This window comes from Halichoerus grypus, chromosome 1 (assembly GCF_964656455.1).
Source record: "Halichoerus grypus chromosome 1, mHalGry1.hap1.1, whole genome shotgun sequence".
NCBI lineage: Eukaryota > Metazoa > Chordata > Mammalia > Carnivora > Phocidae > Halichoerus > Halichoerus grypus.
The window spans coordinates 107,589,355-107,615,477 of NC_135712.1; the positions used below are offsets into that span (position 1 = coordinate 107,589,355).

At 40.2% G+C, this 26,123-nt stretch overlaps 1 pseudogene; it reads left to right on the plus strand.

Annotated features, from left to right (window-relative positions):
• The first annotated feature begins 19,639 nt into the window (after positions 1-19,639).
• Positions 19,640-20,389, plus strand: LOC118535139 (protein PBDC1 pseudogene; annotated as a pseudogene).
• The last annotated feature ends 5,734 nt before the right edge of the window (positions 20,390-26,123 follow it).

Consider the following 26,123-nt stretch of genomic DNA (forward strand, 5'->3'; position numbering starts at 1 on the left):
AGGGATTTCTACAATAGTTATTTTTTCTTTACTGTCATTAAATAAACATTTCAACTTCTACAATGTCTTTCTTTTGCTCTATTAAGCAAGTTATTATTTAACAACAAAGCTGCTGAAGAATACTGCTCATTGATGAGTGGGTGTCTTTCTGCAGTTTTTGTTTGTGCTAAAGCTGCTCCTCATTAATCATGAAAAAAAAACATAGCTTGTGCATAAAAAAACCACCAGAGAGAGTAGATTTGGGGGATATTGATGGACAGGATGCATCTTGCTAAACTCATCCAGCCCACTGAGCTGTGATGAGCATCTCACTTCATATGGATGAATGAACACATGATGTGTCTCATTTAAAAACCAAAATAGTTTTCAGAAATTTATGGCAGCATGAAGCCATAGTTTAATAATGTCCTTTTGACAATAAGCATGTCTATAAAAAATGGCTTGAGTTGACTAAGGGAGGACCTTTGGGGAAAATTTTAAAATGCTGATGTTGCAATGACACTGGCCCTAGTCAGCGGGTTATTTTCAACAGTTCTGTCTCTCTTGAAGAAGACAGCAGCCATGAAACCAAATATGTGGCAGAGAAATTGAACAACCTGTGTTACCTACTCTGGACTCTGACCATTATCAAATATTTTATGATGGAGGCAAAAAGTCTTTTTGACTTCAGGGAAAAATACAGAGCAATAAAAGTTTTGAAAATATAATGTATGAGGGTGGGTTGTATGGCCTGAGCCTGCTTGCAGATTAGAAGCCTTAGGGAAGAAGGTGTTGGTCTTACTGTATTGGCTTTGGAGGTTGAATGGTGGACATTATAAAAAGCCAGTTATGTGCTTTCAAAGCCCTCAGCATACCAGGAAAGAGAAGTGGGATGTTAGAATTCATACCACAGGTAAATCTTTGCTTTTCAAAAATGCCTGTGATCCCTTTCAAGTTCCCATTTTAACAGACTCTTGAGGAGACAGATTATTCTGAACCATTTGAACTAAAGTGAGAGTGGAATAATACTTGAAATCTTTTGCTATATTCAGTGGTGTGCTGGTAAACTGGTCTGAGATGGGGGAGGAAGCCCTTATTTGTAGTGCTTATTGATTTCAGTGGTGTAACTATTCCTGCCATGGCCAAGTTCAAATGACCAGATTTTAACAATGGGCTTGCAAAATTGCTGGATGTTCATGATTACCATAGACCCATAGGGACAGCTCCAGTACACCATCAATGGCTATATGATATTCTACATTGCAGGAGAGAAGTTGTGATGGACTTAGTTTAGAATTCTGGCCCCATTTTTTTGTGAAGTATGACTGAGAGAATAACTTTTCTGGCTGTATCCAATAATTTGTGATTTATTAACACCACAAAGTGTTGCTGTGAAAATTGAATGAGATAATGATTGAGTGCTTAACACAGTTCCTGAAACATAGTCAGCATTCAATAATTGGTAGCTATTATTGACTGTAGGTAGTTTTGAGATAATCTAGTGCTGTGACATGATAGTTACTTCTCTTTTAATCTGAGGATGGAGAAAACAGATTTAAAAACTACTATGAATTTTTTTACCTTTTGAAAAATATTTTTATTTTAATCACACCAGGTTCTGTATACCTTTGAAAAATTATTTATATGACCACTTATTTATTCTAACTACAGATGATGCTTGATGCATATGGATTTTTAGATATGTTTGAATAAATTAATGACCTCAGAAGGGTTATTGGAACCACCCTACTGATAATTTTGCAGTGGAAAGTTGGGTAAGAGGGATCAGTTGTCACCTACAGAGTGGGTAAACCCCCCGGAGTCCCTTGTTTTTTTACAAATGAAGTTATCCAATCCAAACATCCAAGCTCTTTTGTAGACTTGATAATGGAATTACAAGTAAGACCAAATTTTATGTAAATTGGATGGGACTGATTTCATTTTTCTAAGATTATGTTTTCATGAAGAGTAAGTGCTTTTACTTCTATTTTTTCAGAAACCTATTCTTTTGAGGAGAATATCAATATATTTTGACCTCTGAAGAAAATATTGATGAAAGTGGCTCATGTAGTAGTATCTTAGGATAGAAATGTCTTTTTGTCAGAATCCTTATAGAGTTTTGAAGTTCACTCAATTATTATCATTAGCTATGTTTTTCATATCAGGTTCAGCCAAAAGAATCTCTGATTTTTAGCTCTAAATAACTAAAGTTTTATTCTTTTAATAATGAAAATACCATGAAAATTTTATTAAAGATATTTCAAGAGGTAGTATAAGAATATTTCCAATGCTCTTTTTTTTTTTTTTGGTGGAAATAACAAGATCACCTTTTTTAATGCTATTGTGCCAAGCTTATCAAAATACATATACTACGTTTTTATTCATATTTAACAAATGGCTCTGATTGTATTTGAATCCAGGTCTGTCGGTGGTAATAAGACAGCAGCTACAATAATTAGAAATAATACAGACAGCATCCATAGATTTCTTCAGTCGTCCACTTTTGTGTAACCTTAAAGCGTCCCCTCCCAATTACACTGTTGGAAAATCACTGAAAAATGCAAATGGATAAGAGCTTGTCAAGCAGTTGTGTGAACTGGCAAGAATAATAATGTTGGCAGTTCTGTAATCACTGAGCATACAAAGGCTGACAGGACAAATACTTTCTTTCCACCAATTGACTAAATGTGAATTATTGCTGCATGCTTTAAAAAGCACAGGTGAAAACACACCATTCTCAGAGTTGGCCTTTTAAGCATTTCAGACTCATCGTGGCTTACTGACTTAGGAAAAGAAAGAATGCTTTTTAATATTGAATTAGTTATTCCATAATCAGCTATGTGGAATGTATTATAAGGACACATTTCTTTTTCAGCAAAGGAGCAAACAATGGCCAAAATATCCTACTGAAAATGGCCTTTTCAGAGCCAGACTGTCCTTATCCATTGATTGGAAATCCTCCAAGGAGCTGCCAGGACTCTTGCTCTGTCTGGAAAGTCCTCATTGCCTAGTGAGCCAGGTGCAAGAGCTGGAGGGCTCCGTGTCTGGCTCATTTATCAGAGAGCCTGGGCCTCCAGTGCAGTGAGACTCAGGTATAATGGGACAAAAAGGCAAGAAAGATCACTGAAAAGCAAGCAGAGACGATTCTGCTGTTTGTCCACTTGTCCAGGCTCTCAGTTCATCTGCCTCTGATTACTTTTTAAATTACTTGTATTAGTTTCCTAGGGCTTCGGTAGCAAAGTACTACAAGCTGGGTGGCTTAAAACAACAGAAATTTATTCTTTCACAGTTCTGGAGTCCAGAAGTCAAAGTGTTGCTCCCTCTGAAGTCTCTAGGGGAGGATCCTTCCTTGCCTTTTCTGGCTTCGGGTAGCTCCAGGTGTTTCTTGGCTTGTGGCAACGTAGCTCCCAATTTCTGCTACTGTCTTCACATGGCATCTTCTATCTATAGCTCTGTCTTCTCATGGTGTTCTTCTGTATGTGTGTGTCCGGTTTTCCCTCTTATAAGGACACCTATCATATTGGATTAGGGCTCATTCTTTTTTTTTTTTTTTTAAGGTTTTATTTATTTATTTGACACAGAGAGAGCGAAAGAGGGAGAGCACAAGCAAGCACAAACAGCGGGAGGGACAAAGGGAGAGGGAGAAGCAGGCTCCCCGCTGAACAAGGAGCCCGATGTGGGACTTGATCCAGAACCCCAGGATCATGACCTGAGCTGAAGGCAGACACCCAACTGACTGAGCCACCTAGGCATCCCAGGGCTCATTCTAATGATTTTTTTAAAAAAGATTGTATTTATTTATTTGACAGAAAGAGAGAGAGAGCACACAGCAGGGGGAGCAGGAGAGGGAGAAGCAGGCTCCCTGCTCAGCAGGGAGCCCAACTCGGGGCTTGATCTTAGGACCCTGGGATCATGACTTGAGCTGAAGGCAGACACTTAACCAAATGAGCCACCCAGGTGCCCCCATTCTAATGATCTTATCTTAAACTTGATTGTATCTGCAAAGACCATATTTCTAAGTAAAGTCACAGTCACAGGTACCGGGGTTTAGGACTTTAACATATCTTTTTAGGGGATGTAATTCAATTCATTACAAGGCCCAAGGAGACAAATTGCTTCTTCTGGCACTACCCAGGAGGGTTAAGTCAATTATAGCAATAGGCTATGAGTGTTCCAAAATGTTTGAGACAAAAAATAAATTAATGGAGTGTGATTCATTTATTCATTCATATAGCATTGTATTATTGTGGACCTGCTATGTTCCAGACATGCACTGGACTTGCCTGTACAGTGATGAATGAGACAGTATGGTACCTGCCCTCATGGAGCTTGGAGTTTTGTAGGGAATTATATAAAAACTTGATTTATCATGGTTGAGTTAAATCTAGTGAAGGAAGAGGTTGGGGTGTAATGAGAGCATATACTAAGAGGATTTGTTATAGTGTGGGGAATCGGAGAAGGCCTGCCTGGAAAGCAAGATAATTATGGCACTGAAGGTAACAATAATAAAAGTAATGATGCTAACATCTACTGAGGACTTACTATATCTCAGGCCCCATTGTAACTGTTTTATTTGTATTAACTCTATCCTCACAGCTACCCCACTTCACAGATAAGAAAACTGAGGCAAAGAGAGGTTAGGTAAATCACTTAAGGTTATACAAGAGATAAGATTTCTGCCGAGATTCAACAGTCTTGCAGACTGTTGAATCTCAGATCTGTACCTCTGAAACAAATAATGCAATATATGTTAAGAAAGAAAAAAAGAAGAAGAATGTAGCAGGAGGGGAAGAATGAAGGGGGGGAAATCGGAGGGGGAGAAGAACCATGAGAGACAATGGACTCTGAAAAACAAACTGAGGGTTCTAGAGGGGAGGGGGTTGGGAGGATGGGTTAGCCTGGTGATGGGTATTGAGGAGGGCACGTTCTGCATGGAGCACTGGGTGTTATGCACAAACAATGAATCATGGAACACTATATCTAAAACTAATGATGTAATGTATGGGGATTAACATAACAATAAAAAAATTAAAAAAAAAAAAAAAAAAAAAAAAGATTTCTGCCGAAGGCTGATTAGGAAGGAAAGAGGTAAGGAGGTGGAAACAGAGAGCTCTGCATGGAAGCAGGAAGCGTGCCTGAAGGCTCTGAGGCAGGATGGTCTCCTCTATGGCTGGAGTGAGTTCAGCAAGGAGGGGAGAAAGGCAGTCAAGTATCAGATCCTGAAGGGTCTTGCAGGCCAGATGAAGATATGCGTCTTTATTTTAAAAGTAAAATGAAGGGAGGGAAATCGGAGGGGGAGACGAACCATGAGAGACGATGGACTCTGAGAAACAAACTGAGGGTTCTAGAGGGGAGGGGGGTGGGGGGATGGGTTAGCCTGGTGATGGGTATTGAAGAGGGCACGTATTGAATGGAGCACTGGGTGTTATACGCAAACAATGAATCATGGAACACTACATCAGGAACTAAAGATGTAATGTATGGTGATTAACATAACATAATAAAATTTAAAAAAAAATGGGCAGAAGACATGAATAGACATTTCTCCAAATAAGACATCCAAATGGCAAACAAACACATGAAAAGATGTTCAGTATCACTCATCATCAGGAAAATGAAAACAAAAGCCTCAGTGAGATATCACCTCACACCTGTCAGAATGGCTAAAATCTAAAACACAAGTAACAAGTGTTGGCAAGGATGTGGAGAAAAAGGGACCCTTGTGCACCGTTGGTGGGAATGCAAACTGGTGCAGCCACTGTGGGAAACAGTATGGAATGCCCTCAAAAAATTAAAAGTAGAATTACCATATGATCTAGTAATTCCATTACTGGGTATTTACCCAAGGAATAAGAAAGTACTAATTCGAAAAGGTATATGCACCCCTATGTTTATTGCAGCACTATTTGCAATAGCCAAATTATGGAAGCAACTGCAAGCATCCATCAACAGAAGAATGGTTAAAGAATTAGTGGTTTATATATACAATGGAATATTATCAAGCCATAAAAAAGAATGAAATCTTGCCATTTGCAACAACATGGATGGATCTAGAGAGTATAATGCTAAGTGAAATAAGTCAGTCGGAGAAAGGCAAATACCATATGATTTCACTCATGTGTAGAATTTAAGAATTAAAATAAATGAATAAACAAAGAAAAAAGGAGACAAACAAAAAAACCAGATTCTTAAATACAGAAAACAGACTGGTGGTTACCAGAGGGGAGGTGGGTGGGGGATGGGTGAAATAGGTGAAGGGGATTAAGGAGGGCACTTAATCTTGATGAGCACCGGGTATGGAATTGTTGAATCACTATATTGTACACCTGAAACTAACATAACAATGTATGTCAACTGTACTGGAATTAAAATTTAAAAAAAGAAGCTTCAGGAAGAACATAATGGTAACTTGGACTAAACTTGTGACAATGGAGATGGGCAGATATGGATGCATTTGTGATTATTAGAAGGTAGGATTAAGAGGACAGGGCCAACACCTACTGTATTGTCACAATTATCTGGTAGGTAGTGGTGCCATTTTTTGAAATAAGGGAGTATTGGATGAAGAGCAGTTTTTTTTTTTTTAAAGATTTTATTTCTTTATTTGACAGAGAGAGACACAGCAAGAGAGGGAACACAAGCAGGGGGCGTGGGAGAGGGAGAAGCAGGCTTCCCGCAGAGCAGAGAGCCCAATGCAGGGCTCGATCCCAGGACCCTGGGATCATGACCTGAACTGAAGGCAGACGCTTAACGACTGAGCCCCCAGGCACCCCGCAGGTTTTTTTTTTTTTTTTTTTTAAGATTTATTTATTTATTTGAGAGAGAGAGTGACTAATGAGGAGGGGCAGAGGGAGAGTGAAACGCAAGCAGACTCCAGGCTCAGTACAGAGCCCACTGTGGGGAAAAGTTCTTTTTATTTTTTTAAAGATTTCTTTATTTATTTTGGAGAGAGAGAGTGTGAGTGGGGTGGGAGGAAGAGGGGCAGAGGGAGAGGGAGAGAGAGAATCCCAAGCAGACTCCCCTCTGAACGCGGAGCTCTACGTGGGGCTCCATCCCATGACCCTGAGATCATGACCTGAGCTGAAGCCAAGAGTGGGATGTTTAACTGACTCTGCCACCCCGGCGACCCGGATGAAGGGCAGGTTTTATAGGAAAGATTGTGGCATTGGTTTGGACACATTGAATTTGAGGGTCTATGTGGCATCCAAAAGGCTACACCAAATTAACAATGGGAAATATGGTTCTGCAGTTGAGGGAGAGTGTCAGAATGGAGCTATGATTTCCCAGGTCATTGTAATAGTGATAACATTTGAAACTATGGGAGTGATTTTCTTTTTTTTTTTTTTTTTTTCACTGTTTAAGGAATTCTTATTAAAGCAAGAATTTTATAATCCAAATTACGTGTCCTTGCTCAGTTATCAATTCTGCTATTTAAAGCCAAAGTGACATTCTGAGCTATGGGAGTGATTTTCACCAGATGGAGAGAGAAGAGTTTGAGGAGGATAAAGGTTTTGTATTGGGTTGCCAGGATCCTCAGTATTTGAAGAATAAGTAGAGAAAGGGAAGCAAGTTTGGAAGAGGGGCTGAGAGGTAGGAGAAGATAAATTAGAAGAGGTGACATGATGTGACAGAAGCCTGGGGAAGAGAGAATTTCAAGGCTGTAAACATATTTACAGAATATAATACAGAAATGAACGATACTTCTGAGTAAGATGACAAATGAAAAGTGTTAATTAGACCTAGTAGCATAAAAGTCATTGATGGCCTTATCAAAAATAATTTTTGTTATGTAGAGAGGGCAATGGGTGTATTGGAATGAGCAGACTGGTGAAATAAGGAAATTTTTTAAATTTTAATTTGATTTGATTTTATTATGTTATGTTAATCACCATACATTACATCATTAGTTTTTTTTTTTTTAATTATGTTATGTTAATCACCATTAGTTTTTGTTGTAGTGTTCCATGATTCATTGTTTGCGAAGCTTTTGAAAAGAGAGAATTTTGTACCATCTTAAAGAAGTTTGGTTTGGGGAGAAGAGGGGCAAGGGGCTACAGGTGATGTGGGCCTTGGGGTGTGTGTTATGTGTGTTTTAAATAGGGGATTTTAGTTTAGATCAAACATAAATACTCATGGTAAAGGATTTTGGTGGAGAGAGAGTTATTTAGGGCATGAGATAAAGAGGGGAAATCGATAGCCCAAGATTCTAAGAAGTTTGAAAGCGGTGGGATTTGTAACTGCGGGGCGGGGGGAGGGGGTGAGCAGGAGGGTGCAGAAGCTGATTTAGCCACAAGAAGCTGAGGGAGTTGATATTTCATGGTTTCCAATTGTTTTGAGGGATAGGAGGCGAGGTGATTTCCTGAATGAGAGGAAGAGGGGCTTGGCAGTTTAAGGAGACGGAAATAGTCATTGCAGAGAGTAGGAAACCTGCTGTAGAAATCTAAGTGAGAAAGCATGCTGGTTCAGAGAGCTTCCTCATTTCGTTTTTTTGGATGTGTTTCAAATGTCAGGGACAGAACCTGATACACTGTAAACATTTAGCATATTTGTTGAAAGAATATTTTATGAATTTGAGGTTGTGAATTGACTACTGTCTAAAGGCCAAAGCACAGAGCCAGCATTCTCTCTTTCTCTGTATTTGACTTCAGGCCCTTTATACAAGTTTGCACAAGTTGAAGATCGTTCTTGGCAGACTGGGAAGGGACTACTGGCTTTGAAATGATGGGAAGAAATGTGGCTTCTTCTGTATTACAATTTATAGCCACAAGAAAGCATTTACACATCTGCACCCTAGTTCCTTTAGAAAGTCAGTTCATTTTCTGCAAATCCTTCCTTCTTTCAGACACTTTCTCTTTTCCTTTGAGTACTATTTGTCATGGACACTTCCACACTTAGGAAGCTTTCGTCAAAAAAAAAAGGGGGGGGTTATTATTTCTTTTTGACACATATGTCCACAGTAGAAAGAGATTTGTCATGAAATGGGTGGCAATTATTTCATGTTTGGAATTATCATTGCCATTGAAAATATAGGGGTCAAGCGCAGGCTGCCCCAAGATGGGCCACTTTGGCATGAACTTTATTTTGATTTAAAAGTAATCAGAACCTCCAGATGCAGGAAAAGCTCTCTTCTTGGTCCTCAACTGCCTAAATTTACATTGGAGAGAAGAGCCTTTGCCAGGAAGAGAGCTATTAACAGACTCAACTTACCTATGAAACTTACCTACATATTAGGGCAACCTGTGTTTTTCAAAACATCTCCTTTCACCTTCCTGCTAATGGCCTTCCTCCTTATTATATCCTCTGACCTTACTCCTCTCCTTAGCTCATATAAGCTTCATGTTGCATCACTGACTTTGGAATTTCCTATCTTTGTGGATTCCCCTTACATACGCTATTAATAATTTGGTTTTCTCTTGCTAATCTGTCTCATGTCAATTTGATTCTAAATCCAGATAGAAGGACCAAAGGGCAGGAAGAAGTTTTCCTCCCCCACAGAAGGGATAATGGCATGTTCCTCACATGCTTCCCCTGTGTCAGCTCAGTGTTTACGATGTACCAAATGGCTTGAGTCAGTTTTGACAACTTTATCCACTTCTCATGGAAACCGGATAAGTAATTTGATAATATTCATTTTTATCAATGTTGTTGACTAAGTTAAGCAGTTTAACTTTCAATTCTGTAATAAATACTCTTGTATCACCACACATTTTGGTGATGTTATTTAGGCTTCTCCTTAAATGCTTTTATTTTATTTGGAATTGGGATTAGCATAATCTTTTGGTAATTTTCATTCTTGATAATTATTTAATATCTTTGGGTTCACAGAGAGAAAATACTCAAATTATTCCAGGTGCATATATGTGAATACATCTGATATCTTGATTAATTCCTGCATTCTTCCTATTCCTTTGTCCAGCCCTATTGTGTTCCTTCTTTCTAATGGTAATTGAGAACCCTCCTTTGACAATATGTTTATAAATGAAGGCACTTTATTTTCTAGATTGCATTATTAGAAAAGACCATTTTTAAATATTTCATATTTTAAAAGGTGATACTGGTTCATTCCACAGAACCAGAAATTTTTCAAAAGGGTGTAACATACCATCAAAGATAAAATACTCTGAGTATGACGGTCAAATATATTCAATTATGAGAATCATGTCAGTAGCCTCATAATAGCTTTTATTTGGTAGTTTAGAAAAATGCTATTCATCATCTAGAATTACCAGCTTTTAGAAATTTCAGTGTAGTTTGTTTTCTGCAAGGAATGACTTGTACATGAAATGCATTCCAGAATAGAGCCTAATACCCTTTGAATGGCTTGCATAGAAGTGACTCATTATGGGCTAAGTGACAATTACTTCATTTTCATCATTGATCGATTCATTTCATCTTTGGTTAGGCAAATTAACCACCTGAGGTGCACCTGTTTGAATGCATGTCTTAGGTCTGCATGTAAAGTAACTACAGGAAAAAACAAACCTTTTTTTAAAATTTTATTTTATTATGTTATGTCAATCACCATACATTACATCATTAGTTTCAGATGTAGTGTTCCATGATTCATTGTTTGTGTATAACACCCAGGGCTCCATTCAATACGTGCCCTCTTTAATACCCATCACCAGGCTAACCCATCCCCCCGCCCCCCCTCCCCTCTAGAACCCTCATCTCAGAGTCCATAGTCTCTCATGGTTCGTCTCCCCCTCCGATTTCTCCCCCTTCAACTGTTTCTACATCCTACAGGGACACAAACAGAGTGCACTGCACATGGTAAATGCTTGATAAACAGTTACCGAATAAGTGAAAATTTGCCCAAATTCTCTTCATTACTCATTTTAGGGGAAGTGCATGTCTCTACTTTTTTTTTCCTCAGATTTACTTTCATTGTATCAAACTGTCTGTGAGCATTGCAACAACTATTGCGAAAACATTCTTCTACTAAGGGTCTATTGTATATTTAGAGTATATGTGTTATCAGATGTTTCAACTAACTGCAAAAATGTGGATCCTTTACAGAGGAAACAGTTTTAAAATTCCAATGGCCTCAGCGCTTAAGACTGTATGATCTGGCCTCAAATTGCTGCATTTCCCAATGGACAGAACAGAGCAGAGTCCTTGGATTGTTTAAAAACATAACCTTTTTTTTAAAAAAAAGATTTTATTTATTTGAGAGAGACAGAGTATAGAGCAGAGGGAAGGTCAGAGGAACAAGCAGACTCCCCCTTGAGTGTGGAGCCCGATGCAAGGCTGGATCCCAGGACCCTGAGATCATGACCTGAGCTGAAGGCAGTCGCTTAACTGACTGAGCCACCCAGGCACCCCTAAAAACATTACCTTAATTAATTAATTAATTAATTTGACAGAGAGAGAGGGAGAGAGAGCGAGCACAAGCAAGGGGAGTGGCAGGCAGAGGGAGAGGGAGAAGCAGGCTCCCCACTGAGCAGGGGGCCCGATGCAGTTGAGTCACGCAGGTGTCCCCAAAAACCATTACCTTTTTGAAAAGAATATAAAAAATAGTTATTGCAGCCACTCCATACAGGATGGGCCCCATCCAGAATTGGTTTGTTATCAAGACTGATGATGCCACACACACACACACACTCAAAATGTATGAAAAGATTTATTAGTAACCTCCCAAGCAAGTCCAAAATTACAAGAGAGAGCAGGGAAAGGAGACTGGGTTGGCGTCTTTCTGGCAGCTAGTTGGTGGGGCCCAGTTGAGGGTTCCTGCATGGTTTGAACCTCCCCACTGATGCCAAGGGAGGCAGCAGCAGGGCTTTCTTATCAGCTTGCCCAGATTGGGGGCAGAAGGGAAGAATGAGGGGTGACACTAAAAAAGATGTCTGCAGTCAGGCAGCCAGAATAGAATCAGATTCTTTGTTGCAGATGCTGTCATGGGAAAGATCAGAATTTTATGAGGGACAGTGTAAGCAAACTTTCATTTTTGTATTGTTCTTAATGATCAATTTCATGGTAGGTGAGGAATTTTTTTCTTTTTTCTTTTTTTAGTGTTTAAGGCCTCAAAGGTTGTGGTTGGCCCTGGGCTACAACTTACCTCTCTAAACTTTGTTTCCACTATTCTCATCCTTGGAACCAACCCTTTGCTACATGGAATCACAGGTCCCACTCTCCAACCCTGTATTTTTGCTCATGCTCTTCTCCTGTCCTGGAATCCTCTTCCTACTTCGTTTGCAGGTGTGAGTCTTACCTGTTCTTCAAGTCCAGTTTAAAGGCTTGAACCCTTTTTTGTGGTTCTGCCTCTGGGAAGTCATAGCTGCTTCTTCCAAAGTCTTAAAGAATGTTTTGTTTCTTCTTGTAGCACTTTTCCTTGTCTAATTAGTCTCTGAAAGCACCTGGAGACCAGAATCTAAGAGACTGATTTTTATATCTTCCACATTGTCTTTGTTGTAGGACGTCAGCTTCAAGAGGGCAGGAACTTTGTTTTGCACACTGCTGTTCTTTTCCCTTGGAATAGTGCCTGGCACAGAATAAGTACTCACTATATACTGTTTTGTAAATGAATATGACAAATATTTGTTGAATAAATGGAAGCTAAATTCATAAAGGCTGTCTGATTCAAAATTCCATTAGATTCTTAAATTGTTCCTTGATGCGTTGCTTAAAAAAAAAGGAAAAACACGTATTTTATTGAGAGTTTAGCATTTCAACCGGTTGACTTGGCAGTTGAATTAATTTAAAGGGAAAGCCAATATTGGACGAGGCATTTACAACTGGGCATCTCTGATATGGTTCTGTAACATTTTTAGACACTGAGACAGACTTTGATTGAAACAGGGAGTATTAAATAACCTGCGGACCATTGTGAAGGTACTTGGCAAGCATAAACATTTTGCTTTTGCCCTGTCCCTGGTTTTCAGAGATCTATGCTAAATCTGTTCTTTTTATCACAGCTGTAGGCAAAATTCACAGATGCTGAGAGGCTGGATCCAGCAGGCTGTGCACGCTTCCCTTGGCTGTACTTGTGGCTACAGCATTTACTGGACACCAACTGAAGATAGTCTATAAGACAAGAAGTCTTGGGGCACCTGGGTGGCTCAGTCGTTAAGCATCTGCCTTCGGCTCAGGTCATGGTCCCAGGGTCCTGGGATCGAGTCCCGCATCGGGCTCCCTGCTCGGCGGGAAGCCTGCTTCTCCCTCTCCCACTCCCCCTGCTTGTGTTCCCTCTCTCGCTGTGTCTCTCTCTATCAAATAAATAAAATCTTTAAAAAAAAAAAAAAAGAAGTCTTATGATCCTTGTGAACATATAACATCAGGCAGATCAGTCTGAGTGAGGGAGGTCTAATAAAGAAAGAGAAATTAGGAGTGCATACCTCCAAAACAGTTTGTGCCTCAGTGCTTAAGGCCTTACTTTTCCCCAGGGGAGTACAAACCAAACACTATCTGCAGAAGGTTATAGTATTTGAACTCAGATATGTACTCCCAAATTAAGAGTGTCAAAATCCAACATCAAAAATTCCCAGCTAAACCAGATTTCAACTGATGGTTGATTAAAAAAAAAAAAAAAAGCCTCCTTACCTTTCTGCTTCTTTGTGTTTTCACATTTAAGAACTTGCCTGCCCTTTATTCTTAAATTATAGATGTCACAGTGGAAAGGACAAAGAGAAAAAGAGAATACCTGATGATAACAGGGGATGATTGATAGAAATAGAATTGGTCAGCTGATTACCAAGGAGCCTGGGGTAGGCTGTATTTTCCACTCCTTGAATCTGCACTGGTCTTGTGATTTGCTTTGCTGGAAGTGATGTTGTATGAAATTCAGAATCCAGGCCTCCAAAGATCTTGCAGCTTCTGCCTTTGTCCTCATGGATTCTTCCCAGAAACTTTCAGGTAAGCAGCCAATGTCGCTTCTGGGAAGGTGAGAGTCCATGAGGCCAAGAACAGAGGCAATCCAGCCAAGACTCAGCATCAAGCACCAGACATGGGAGAGAAGCCATACGGGCACCTATTTTCAGCTGAGTCACCAGCTGAATGTGTGAGCGAGCCCACGTGAAACCAGCAGAGGAACTACTCAGCCAGCTCACAGATTCATGAAAAATAGTAAATCATGCTGTTGTTAGCCACTGAGTTTTGGGGTGACTTGTTACATGGCTAAAGATAACTGATACACACCTGATTTTGAATTTCACTCTTATTTAGTCTGCCAAGTCTTAATTATTGCTTTCTAACTTTTCAGGTTTTTCTTTTCTTTTCTTTTTTAAAGATTTTATTTGTTTATTTGACAGAGAGAGAGCACACAAGCAGGGGAAGCAGCAGGCAGAGGGAGAGGGAGAAACAGGCTCCCCCCACGGAGCAGGGAGCCCAATGCGGGGCTCGATCCCAGGACCCCGGGATCATGACCCGAGCTGAAGGCAGCCGCCCAACTGACTGAGCCACCCAGGCGCCCCCAACGTCTCAGGTTTTTCAAAACAATAACATTTTCGCATCTTTAACTGTTGTATATCGCTGAGTTATTCCTTTGTTCACTCATTCACTCAGTATAGTGTTGCTTGAGTATCATGTGCATGTTAGGAAGTAGTGAAATGAGACTTCACAGGTAGGCTGATAAGAGACCCGTGCTTTTCAAGTCAATATGGGCTGACAATTAAAAATGAAATAGAATAGAATAGATGTCGCACATAGTAACGATAAGCATGGTTTCAGTTATCTAAATGTATGTGTGTGAGTCATAAGATAAGTGTTTCTGTTACTGTGGGTCCTTATTTTTAAAAGTTTGGAAACCACTAGACCATATCATTGAGAGCATCATGCGCTATCCTAAAAAACTGATTTTTTCCTGTACTTTGAGGTGTCCCATTGCAGGATTTTAGGCATGGCTGCATATGTGTTTTTAGGCCGGCAGTGCTGGTGGCTGTGTGATGGGTTTATCTGAAGGGAGAATGACAGAGGTAGGGAGAGGAGTTCGAAGTCCTGACTGAAATAGAGATAAGCAGAGAGACTCTCTTTTAACAAGGCTTTATGAGTTAGGAGAGAAAGGAGTAGACTTGAGAAGTATTTGGGAATTTAAATCAGAAAAACTCTGAGGCCAGTTGGATATGGGGGTGAAGGGAAAGGAGGAATCAGGGAAATGATTGATATTAGCATGTTCTGACAGATTTTATGTGGGAAGTAATGTTAAGAAAGGCATCAAGGATGATTCACAGATTTCTGTCTTGTATGAATGTCATGGCCACCAACAGGGATAAATAATGTAGGAATAAGAGCAGCATTTGTATTGGGGGAATCTATTAATTAGTTTGGGACCTGGCAAGACTGTGCTGTCTGCAGGACATTCAAATAGCAGGTATCTAGATATATGACCTAGAAGCTAGAGAAACAGGGACTCCTTGGTGTCTGACTCTTGGTTTTGGCTCAGGTCATGATCTCATGGGTTGTGAGATAGAGCTCTGCGTGGGGCTACGCACTCAGCTGGGAGTCTGCTTGAGAGTCTCTCCCTCTGCTCCTCTTCCCATGTGCACGTGCTCGTGCTGTCTCCCTCCCTCCCTTTCTCAAATAAATAAATAAATCTTTTAAAGAAAAGAAGCTAGAAACAAATGGGGTGTCATTATATGGTGATTAAAACCAAGATGGTAGGTATGTAAAGAGACTATAAAGAGAGAGAAATGGGCCCAAGGAAAGAACTCTTAAGTGTTGAGGAAACTCTTTAAGTGGTCAAAGTAAAAGGAGGCCAGAATGATGGTAGAGGAAGAAGGCTAGAACCTGCAGTATACCCAGTAATCAAGGGAAAGGATATTTTCTTTTTCTTTTTTTATTAACATATAATGTATTATTTGTTTCAGGGGTACAGGTCTGTGATTCATCAGTCTTACACAATTCACAGCACTCACCATAGCACATACCCTCCCCAATGTCTATCACCCAGCCACCCCATCCCTCCCACCCCCCACCACTCCAGCAACCCTCAGTTTGTTTCCTGAGATTAAGAGTCTCTTATGGTTTGTCTCCCTCTCTGGTTTTGTCTTGTTTCATTAAGGGAAAGGATATTTTCATTTTAATAGTGTCCAATGAAACAGAGAGATCTAGGAAAATAAAAACTAAACTTATGCTTCAGATTTGGCAATGTAAGCATATTAATGGAGTGGGGGGGCCAGTAGCCAGATAGCAGTGGGCTGAGCATTAGTAAAAAGAGAAAGGCTATTGTATTAGGATGTTTGAATGGGATTAAAAGTGAGCTACTTTATGGCTGTAGGGTTCAAGGAGGTTTCTGGATTTTTTATTTGCTTGTGTGTGTGTGTGTGTGTGTGCCTCTTCGCTGTTTACTGCACAGACTCTAGGATTTAAAGAATTATAAGAATTGTAGCAATTCTGGAAAAAAACACTGTATGAATTGTCTTTATAGAACTCTGCCCACTGTAATGCAGGCCGAGGGCATCATGGTGGCAAGACCATTTAATTTTCCCTGGGAGGCTTATAAACCTTTGCAGAGAATGTGGCATTTGAACTGACTCTTGAAGGATGAGTGCTGTTGTTGTTTTTGTTTTTAGGATCAGGACACTTTAGGTAGAGGGACGGCACGTGCAAGAGGAACAACAGAACCCATGGCCAGAAGGTGGGTGGGTGCTTTAGTCTTCTCAGGCTGCCACAGAGAACATCATAGACAAAATGACTCAGACAACAGAAATCTATTTCTCACAGTTCCGGAGGCCGGATGTCCAAGACCAGGGTGCCAGCATTGTTGGGTTCTGGCGCACTCTCTCCTCCTGGCTTCCAGATGGCTGCCTCGTGCGTGTGTGCATTTGGTGGCGAGAGAGAGAGCCCATGTGTCCCCTTCTTGTCCTATTAGGGCACTGACTCTGGCATGAAGGCACCTCCTTCATGACATCATCCAAATCCAATTATCTCCCCAAAGTTCCATCTCTAAATACTATCACATTGAGAGTTAAGGCTTCAACATATGAATCCTGGAGGGATACAATTTATTTAGTCCACAGCATTCTGCTTCTGGCCTTCCAAAATCCATATCCTTCCATGTCATTCTTGCATGCAAATATATTCATTCTATCCCCAAATCCCCAAAAGTTCTAACTTATTCCGGCATCAACTCTAAAGCCTAAGGTTCAAAGTCACATTTAAATATCATCTAAAGCAGGCATGAGTGAGACCCAAGGCATGGCATATTCATCCTGAGGCAAAATTTCTCTCCAGCTGTGAACCCATGTAAAAAGTGTTCTGAGACCCATTTTCCAATGCGGGTGTGTTTGTGTATGTTACCACCAAGCAATTCTCTGGACACCAGCTGGGTGTCCTACAGTTCAGCTCACGTCTGATACTAGCTACCCAGAGATAGCATCAGATCCCACAGGTTAAGGGTTCAGTCCTACAAGACTGAGCTGCCCCCACCCTTGCCCTTCAGATGTCCGTTGTAAGCCCAGATTGTTTCCTGTACTTATGGCCAACTCGCTATAAATTAGAGGTTCCCATGACCCCCTCATTTGGCTTGATAAATTGCTGGAACAGCTCACAGAACTCAGAAAAACATTTTGCTTACTAGATTACCTGTTTATTATAAAAGGATGTAACTCTGGAACAGCCAGATGGAAGAGATGCAGACGACAAGATATAGGGAAAGGGTGTGGGACTTCTGTGCTCTCTCAGGGCATGCTACCTTCCCAAATCCCCACACAGTGACCAACCTGGAAGCTCTCCAAACCCTGTCCTTTTGGGTTTTATGCCTTCATTACATAGGCATAATTGATTAAATCATTGGCCAGTGGTGCCTGATTCAACCTCCAGGCCTTCTCTCTTTCCTGGAAATCAGGGGGTGGGACTGAAAGTTCTAACCCTCTAATCTCAGTTGGTTCCCCTGGCAACCAGCTCCAATGCATAGGCATGGTCCAAAAGCCACGTCATTAACATAATAAGAGACACCTTTATTGCTGTCATCACAGATATTTCTAAGGCTTTAGGAGCTCTGTGCCAAAAGCTGGGATGAGAGTCACATGTGTATTTCTTATTATAAATCACAATATCACACTGTGAAACCAGATAAGTTTTGTGCTTCCAAAGTACAGTGCTGGGACAGGTGTAGGATAAACATTCCCATTACAAAAGGGAGAAATCAGAGGGAAGAAGGGGATGATGGGGCTCAAAGGAATCCAGTACCCAGCAAGGTAAACTCCATCAGATCCCAAGGCTCAAGATTAACTCCTTTTGGTTCCTTCACCTTCTGGGTCCATAGGAGTGGCAGACCTGCCCCATGGCTCTGCTGGGTGAGGATGCCACCCTTAAGGATGCCACCCAGATAGTCCAGCCCCCGTGGCTCTGGATGATCCCACTCCTATAGCTTTGATTAGAAGTTGTCTCTGTCTCCCTTGCTTTTAGTCTAATCTGGAAATGTCCCTACACATACAACCCTATAATCTCTTTCCCGAGTGATAATCCAGCCTTTGGTATTCTCTCCTGAACACACTTTCTCATTATTTGCAATATGGGCAGGATGAGAGCTTTCCAAATCTTCAAGTTTTAGTTTCTTTTCATCTTTCTTCCTGCATTTTAGTACAAGCAATGAAGAGGAACCGACTCTAAACACTTGTTTAGAAATCTCCTCAGCTAAATATGCAATTTCGTCACTTGCAAATTCTATCTTCTAAACAACACTAGACCGTGAACAAAATTCAGCGAGGTCTTTGCTACTTTATGACTAGGATTGCCCTTCCTCCAGTTTCCTATAACATATTCCTCATTTCTGTCTGGGATCTCACCAGATAATGCCCCTAATGTACATATTTCTATAGTATTTTGTTAACAATTATAATATACATATATGAAAGAGAGAGAGAGAGTTAGAGATTGAGATTTATTATAAGGAGTTGGCTCACGCAGTTATGAAAGCTGAGAAGTCCCAGGATCTGCAGTCAGGAAGCTAGAGACCCAGGAAAACCAATGGTACAGTTCTAGTCTGAGTCCAAAGACCTGAGAACCAGGACAGCTGATGATGTAAATTCAAGTCTGAGTCCAAATCCGAATGCAGGAGAAGACCAATGTCCTGACTTGAAGATATTCAGGCAGAGAGAGCAAATTCTCTCTTATTCTGCCTTGTTGTTCTCTTCAGTCCTTCAGTGGATTGGATGCAGCCCACCCACATTGAGAAGATCAATCTGCTTTACTCAGTCTATTGATTCAATTGTGAATCCCATCCAGAAAACCCTCACAGACACACCCAGAATAATGTTTAACCAAATGTCTGGGCACCCCATGGCCCAGTCAAGCTGACACATAAAATTAACCATCACAGTATATATGGAGGGGCTTGTGGGGATTGAAGTCAGATGGGCAGGCCTGGGGCCATTTATTAAGAGCACGCATGGTAAGCCTCCTCAGAATTGATGTTCTCTCTTAGCTAATAAGGGACATTTAAAGGTCTTTAGCAGCAAAGACGCAAGATCACAATTGTGTTTTAGTGTTTTTATTAACATTAATGGTGGTGGTTGAAATTTCTTCAGAAATTTACCCTAAATACCCACAAGTCTGGTTAAGACAGAATAAAATTTAGAAGTTCTCAAATCTAGAGTCACATTCCAATTTCAACACTTATTATTTGTGTGAATTTGGCAAGTTACTTAATCTCTTTCTAGGTCTCAGTTTTTGCATCAACAGAGTCGATTTCTGGGAAACAGGTGCTTGCTTTGTGGGGTGCAACATGGAGACGACTAGTGGAACTGCTGAGCTGGTTTCTGGGGAACTGGTGTCTGTGGCACATGCTCTTTCTCTCCCAGCTGGGTCTTATGGCAACGATCCTGAAATTGAGATGGCTTGGGCCATAAAAGCAATGCAGCATGCTGACGTCTACTACAAGCTGATATCATCAGTTGACCCACGCAGTTCCTGAAACTCACCAAAGTGGATGACCAAATCTATTCGGAGTTTCGGGAAAATTTTGAGAAACTCAGGATAGGTATGTTGGATCCAGAAGAACTCAAATCAGAATCAGCTAAAGAGAAGTGGAGGCCATTCTGCTTGAAGTTTGACAGGATTGTAGAAGACTTCAACTATGGTACTTTGCAGCGACTGGATTGTTCCCAGGGTTAAACTGAGGAAAACACCATCTTTGCCCCCAGGATACAATTTTTTGCCATTGAAATTGCTCGGAACCAGGAAGGCTATAACAAAGCAGTTTACACTAGTGTTCATGACAAAGAAGAAGAGAACGAAGGCAACCATGGAGGAGAGAAAGGAACTGATAGGGGATGGGCAGAAGAGAAAGGAGCCAACAGAGAAAGAGAAAAAGCAAAAACCAATAAAGGAGCAGAAAAAGAGAAAGGAGCCAACAAAGAAATCAGCAAGAGTGGTGAAACAGCTATGTAAGGTAGACAAGGAATAGCACTCTGGAAGCTGTGACTCAACTAAGTCTACAGATACTACGATGCTACTTGCACAGACCCCTGTGGTTAAATGTATGTCCTTGTACAATTGAAAGACATACAGAAGGATGTTCTTTCTAGCCTAATAATCAAGAGCTACTGTGGTTGTTCTCTTGTATGAACCAGCTTAAAGACTATTAGTGGGGTCATAGTTGAGCATTTCTTGGTATAGTGTTTCTTGGTTCTCACCACTGGTCAAGTAAGAAATTTTATGAATAAATTTCTTTTGGTTCTTTAAAAAAAAAAAAAATTCCAGAGTCATTGTGTGGATTAAATGCTACAATGCCTAAAGTACCTAGAAAAAGTACTCTTTCCCCAAATGTTGCTCCCTACCCTCTATTTGGACACAGTCAGCCTAGATATGCAGCCTAGATCAGGATATTTTTAGACTTCATCAATATAGGAACCACAGTATTAAAGAATCATATTTCTGTATTTGAAATTTCTTATTAATATTAGTAAAAAGGGTGTTGACTAATAGAAGCAAGTGGATTAATTTTGTTTTATTATGAAAAATTTCAAACATGCACAAGAGAGAATAGTTAATGAACTTCCATATATACATCACCCATTACTAATTATCAAGATTTTGCCCATGTGCTTTATTGATGCCTTTCTATAAAGTATTTTAAAGACCCAGAGATTATACACACCCTAGTGTGCATCCTGAAAAATATGAGGTATTCTGCTATTTAACTAAAATGCGTTATCACACCTCACCACATTCAGTAAATGCTCTTGTGTTTCTGAGTAATTCTGTGTGCTTTTAGAACTATTCATATTTTACGGGTTTCATTAATACATGCATAGAAACCGGTTATTCTTTTGGATAAAGAATAGTTAATTACTCCCAAATATATGTGTAATTTTTTCAGCCCCAAAAAAGTGTTGTCTAGTGAAATTGGCTTAATAATTGAAATATAAAATTTAGTGTGAGTTAATCATATTCACACAAAGATTTGTGACATTGATTAACAGTTGAAACTTGGAAAATCAATACTAACACAAACATAGATATTGTTTTCACAAGGGACGGTTTCAGAACATTATCAACAGGCTAGCTTTGCTTGTATTATCTGCCAAAACGTGTGTTTTATCTGAATTAAAAAGCTATTGGCATTCAATTCAGTGATGTGTGTGCATGTGTGAGTGTGTGTGTGTGTGTGTGTGTGTGTGTGTGTGTATGTGCATCTGTGGGAGGGAGAGACAGAGACAGAGTGGGAGGGAGGAAGGGAGAGGAAGACGGAGAATGTGTATATTTTCTCTTTTTAAGTGAAGTTACTGGAGGGCAATGACTTTCTTCATAAATTAGATACACAATAACAGAACCTTATTGTTGAAATTGTTTTTATGCAAGTGTTACAAACTACTCAATTCAAAAATGTCTTTATCCTTGAAACTGACCTTATCCTAGTCATGGATTGTTGGCATTTAATATTCAAGCTTCCTAATTCTTTTTTGAAAGGCTGTCACAAGAGAATTGCATGTAGAATATATAATGATTTATTTAGTCTCACAGTCCCTCATATCTGAGAACTAAAGAAAAAGGAAAGAAGACAAGCTGACTCTTTCATATTAATGGAAACAATTGCCTAGGAATTAATTTAACGCAATTGATAGTACAAAATTAAAAATAGTAGCTCAGTTGGTTGAGCTTCTGACTCTTGATTGTGGCTCAGGTCCTTGTTTCGGGATCGTGGGATCGAGTCCTATGTCAGGCTCCATACCAGCAGGGAGTCTGCTTGGATTCTCTTTCTCCCTCTCCCTCTCCCTCTGCTCCTCCCCATCCCCCTCTAAAATAAATAAATAAATCTTAAAAAAATAGTAACATAAGTATCTGATTTTTGTTTTTTTAAGATTTTTATTTATTTATCAGAGAGAGAGAGAGAGTACAAGCAGGGGGAGCAGCAGAGGGAGAAGCAGGCTCCCGGCTGAGCAGGGAGCCTGATGCAGGACTCTATCCCAGGACCCTGGGATCATGACCTGAGCCGAAGGCTTAACCAACTGAGCCACCCACGCGCCCCTAAGTATCTGATTTTTGAAAGTGTTTTTGCTATTCGTACCATTCATCCATATTTGAAAAATCTGTATTTTAAGTGCTTCAAGGTAAGATATTTTAGCCTTGCACTGTTTCTGTGAAATTAGAGTCACCCAGTCAGAGTACTAGAACCTTAGAGTTCATTCAGTCTCTATAGTAAATTTCAGTGAATTTACCTCAAGAAACTAATATTCACAAACCCAGAAGTTTGTTGTGAAATAAAAGGAGAATGATGGCACAGGGCTTATAGATCATTCTTTCCCATCTAAGTCTAATAAAGCAGAACAAAAAAATAAGCTACATCAACACATTTAAATGTTTGAATAATTTAGCCAGACAAGTGGTTATCTTTTTTTTTTTTTTAAGATTTTATTTGTTTATTTGAGAGAGAGAATGAGAGACAGAGAGCATGAGAGGGAGGAGGGTCAGAGGGAGAAGCAGACTCCCTGCCAAGCAGGGAGCCCGATGTGGGGCTCGATCCCGGGACTCCAGGATCATGACCTGAGCCGAAGGCAGTCGCTTAACCAACTGAGCCACCCAGGCGCCCCGACAAGTGGTTATCTTTAACGAGAAAGAAAAAAAAAGATTTAATTCAAGGAGGTTATTAATTTAATTAAAGTAGCGAAACTCCATCTCCTTTTCCCCCAGTGTTTGTGTTTATTGTTAAGTAGGCAGTTTAAGTCCAATTTGCTTTCTGGTATGGGTAGTATAGACAAGATGACTGAGAAATGAAGGTCAGCTGTATTTTCTTATTTCCAAGTACAAATTTGGTGCCTTGGAAGTATTTTGAACTTCTGGGGGTTACATGTAGACCAGTTAACTGCAACAGTAATCCAGTGGAAGTTACAGCTCCAGGAGCCAGGCCTGTCTTTAATATGGGTGCAAGATTTTGGCTTCAAAAAGACAAGCCACTTGACGTCTCTAGGATGTTTAGTGGGTGCGTCAGACTTAACCAGTCCAAAACTCATCTCCTCTGAATCTCCTACTCTCACAGCTTCTCCTACTTCAGTTGCTCAGGCTAACAAGCTTTGCTTAGAGTTAGCCTTGACTCCTCTTTCTTATGGTTTGTCAGAGAATCTTATAGGCTCTGCCTTGAAAATGTATTCAGAACCCAACTGCTTTATCGTCACCATCCGGGGCCCAGCCACACAGTCTCTCACCTGCATTACTGTGGTAGCCACCTAACCCTAACTGGTGTCCATTTGCACTCTGGTCTCTCTGTAGTTCTATCTTAACACAGTAGCCTGGAGGATGTGTTTCCATCTGTAGATTTCCTGCATGAAACCCTCCGGAGACTTCTATCTCTGAGTAAAATCCCAAGTCTGTATTATGGCCTAAAAGGTTCTGTTTGACCTGATTATGATTCCACTACTCCTTATTTATTTCCACACTAATCTCCTTGCTATTCCTCCAACACACACCACACACTCATGCCCCAGGTCTTTGTGCATGTTAGTTTTGCTGCCTAGAACATTCTTCCCCCAGATATCCACAGAGCTAGCTCTTTCATCTCCTTCAAATCTTTGCTTACATACCATCTTCTTAGTGAGACATTTCCTGGCCTCCCCACTGTTCATTCTTCTGTTTCCCAGCTTTTTTTTTTTTTTTTTTTTTTTTTGCCTCTGTAGCATTTATTACCCCTGAGCATGACTTGTTTTACTTATTTATTTACTTTTTATTGTCTGTCTCCTCAACTAGAATATAAGCTCCTTGATGCCAGGGTTTTTTAAACTTGCTATACCCTTTGTGTTTAGAAGAATGTCTGACACATAGTAGGTGATAAGTATGTGTTGATTAAATGAACAAATGTACCCATGGAATTATTTGGTAGTATTTTGCGTTATGTGTTTTAAAAATATGCTACCATACTGTACCTACAACTCTTACTTTTTATGTTCAACACTATGGCTAAAAACTCTATGTTAGTGTGTTTCTCAACCTTATTTGTTGGAATTGTAGTATGTCTTATATGGATGTAGCTCAGGTATTAAGGGACCTTTAAATTATTCCTATTTTTAATAAATATAACATAACATGGATATTCTGCCCTTGATCCCTTAGGCATATTATCTGGGCATATTTCTTTAGGGCAGTACAGCAGATTTGCATTTTTTTCAACTTTACCAAGCTGGAGCTATGTTTGTTGGGTTTCCCTTTCCTACACAGTTCCTACATAGTGCAAACTCTAAGAGATATTTTTCATGAGATTTGGAAAGTGGAATTTAGCAGGAGCCATATGCTTTTTTATTTTTGGATGCCCAGTACTGGCCCAGATGTTTTCGAGGCTCACACAGCCTGAAGCCTCTCTACTGGCTCTTGTGATTGCCTGTGGCGGGAAGTGGGGCAACCTCCAGGCCTGCTCCAGCCTGATCTCCGAATGCAGCTTTTCTTACTCCTGGGTTTAGCTCCGTGATGCTAAGTGTCTGCTTCTCCTGTACAACATTCTAATCATCCAAGTGAGAGGTTGGGTGGTGATGAGAGACTTATGCAGATTCCCATCTTCCCTTGCAGCTTCCGGTTCAGCCTCTGAGGTTCCAGTCCATTCTTCCTTCCCCCACATAATGTCTATCTTTCCTTACTGATTGCCTGCCCTGTGAATTTCAGGCTCCAACACCAGAGGCAGAAACAGCTACACAAAGACTTTGCAATCAGGTCCCACAGTGGCATAAGGTCAAAGCCCAAATATATGTATTTATTTCCTACATAAATATACATACAGTTTCCTAGTGGTTCTACTTCTCTGATGAAATGTTGACAGATGAGGGTAGAAATCGAGAAACAATTTTGCCAGGCCATAGGATTTGTACATTTTTTCATTTTAATAGATAAAAGTTTGATCTCTCTTGTATGAAATGTTGGAAGCATTTTCCCCCAGGGATTTCCCCCGATTGTGAATTGATTTCATTTGTTTGCACCTTAATGCTACCGAGCAGATAGTAGAATGTGTTTTTTGCTGGGAGGGTGCATGTGGAGGGAACCGGGGAAAGGAAACAAGAGTACTATGAGAACAAATGATGTCTACTCCTCATCTGCACAGCTGGCCTCAGTTAACAGGACCACTGTGAATCAATTTACATTTTAAATACTTCTTTTGTAATGCCAGAAATCAAAAACATAATTTCAACAAAATAAAAGCTTAGATTTTTTTTTTTTTTTGACTGTCACTGAAGGTTTGTTGTTCATGAACAAAAGCAATTTTCCTCAATGTGTGCATTCTTACTCTTGGCAGATGTTGGACAGATGTTTTTACTATAGACACATGGGGACTTTCAGGAAAAATACCCTCCTAATTACTCAAAGCAGTCCAAAACTGTGTTTCATAACTTAGTGATAGAATTAAAAAATGTCTCGCAGCTTAAAATGCTCATATTAAGATACCAACATAGTTTGTTGTTTCTCTGATCACATCTACATTCTAAATGTAAGTTCCTTAGACATCTGTCTTGACAGAGACCTGGCAAGATGTTTAAATCATCTCTTGCCCCTTTATTATTACTGATTGCAGTGGGTTCTGGAAGACACAGTCCTCATTCAATTCCCTAGTTTCTCCTCTAATATAAGGAGTTTCTATCCAGCAGTACCTCCTAAAGTTGTCAATAACAAGGGCTCCTGGGTGGCTCAGTTGCTTAAGCATCTGCCTTTGGCTCAGGGTCGTGATGCCAGGGTCCTGGGATGGATCCCTGCTCAGCGGGGAGTCTGCTTCTCCTGGGCTTCCAAGGCCGACC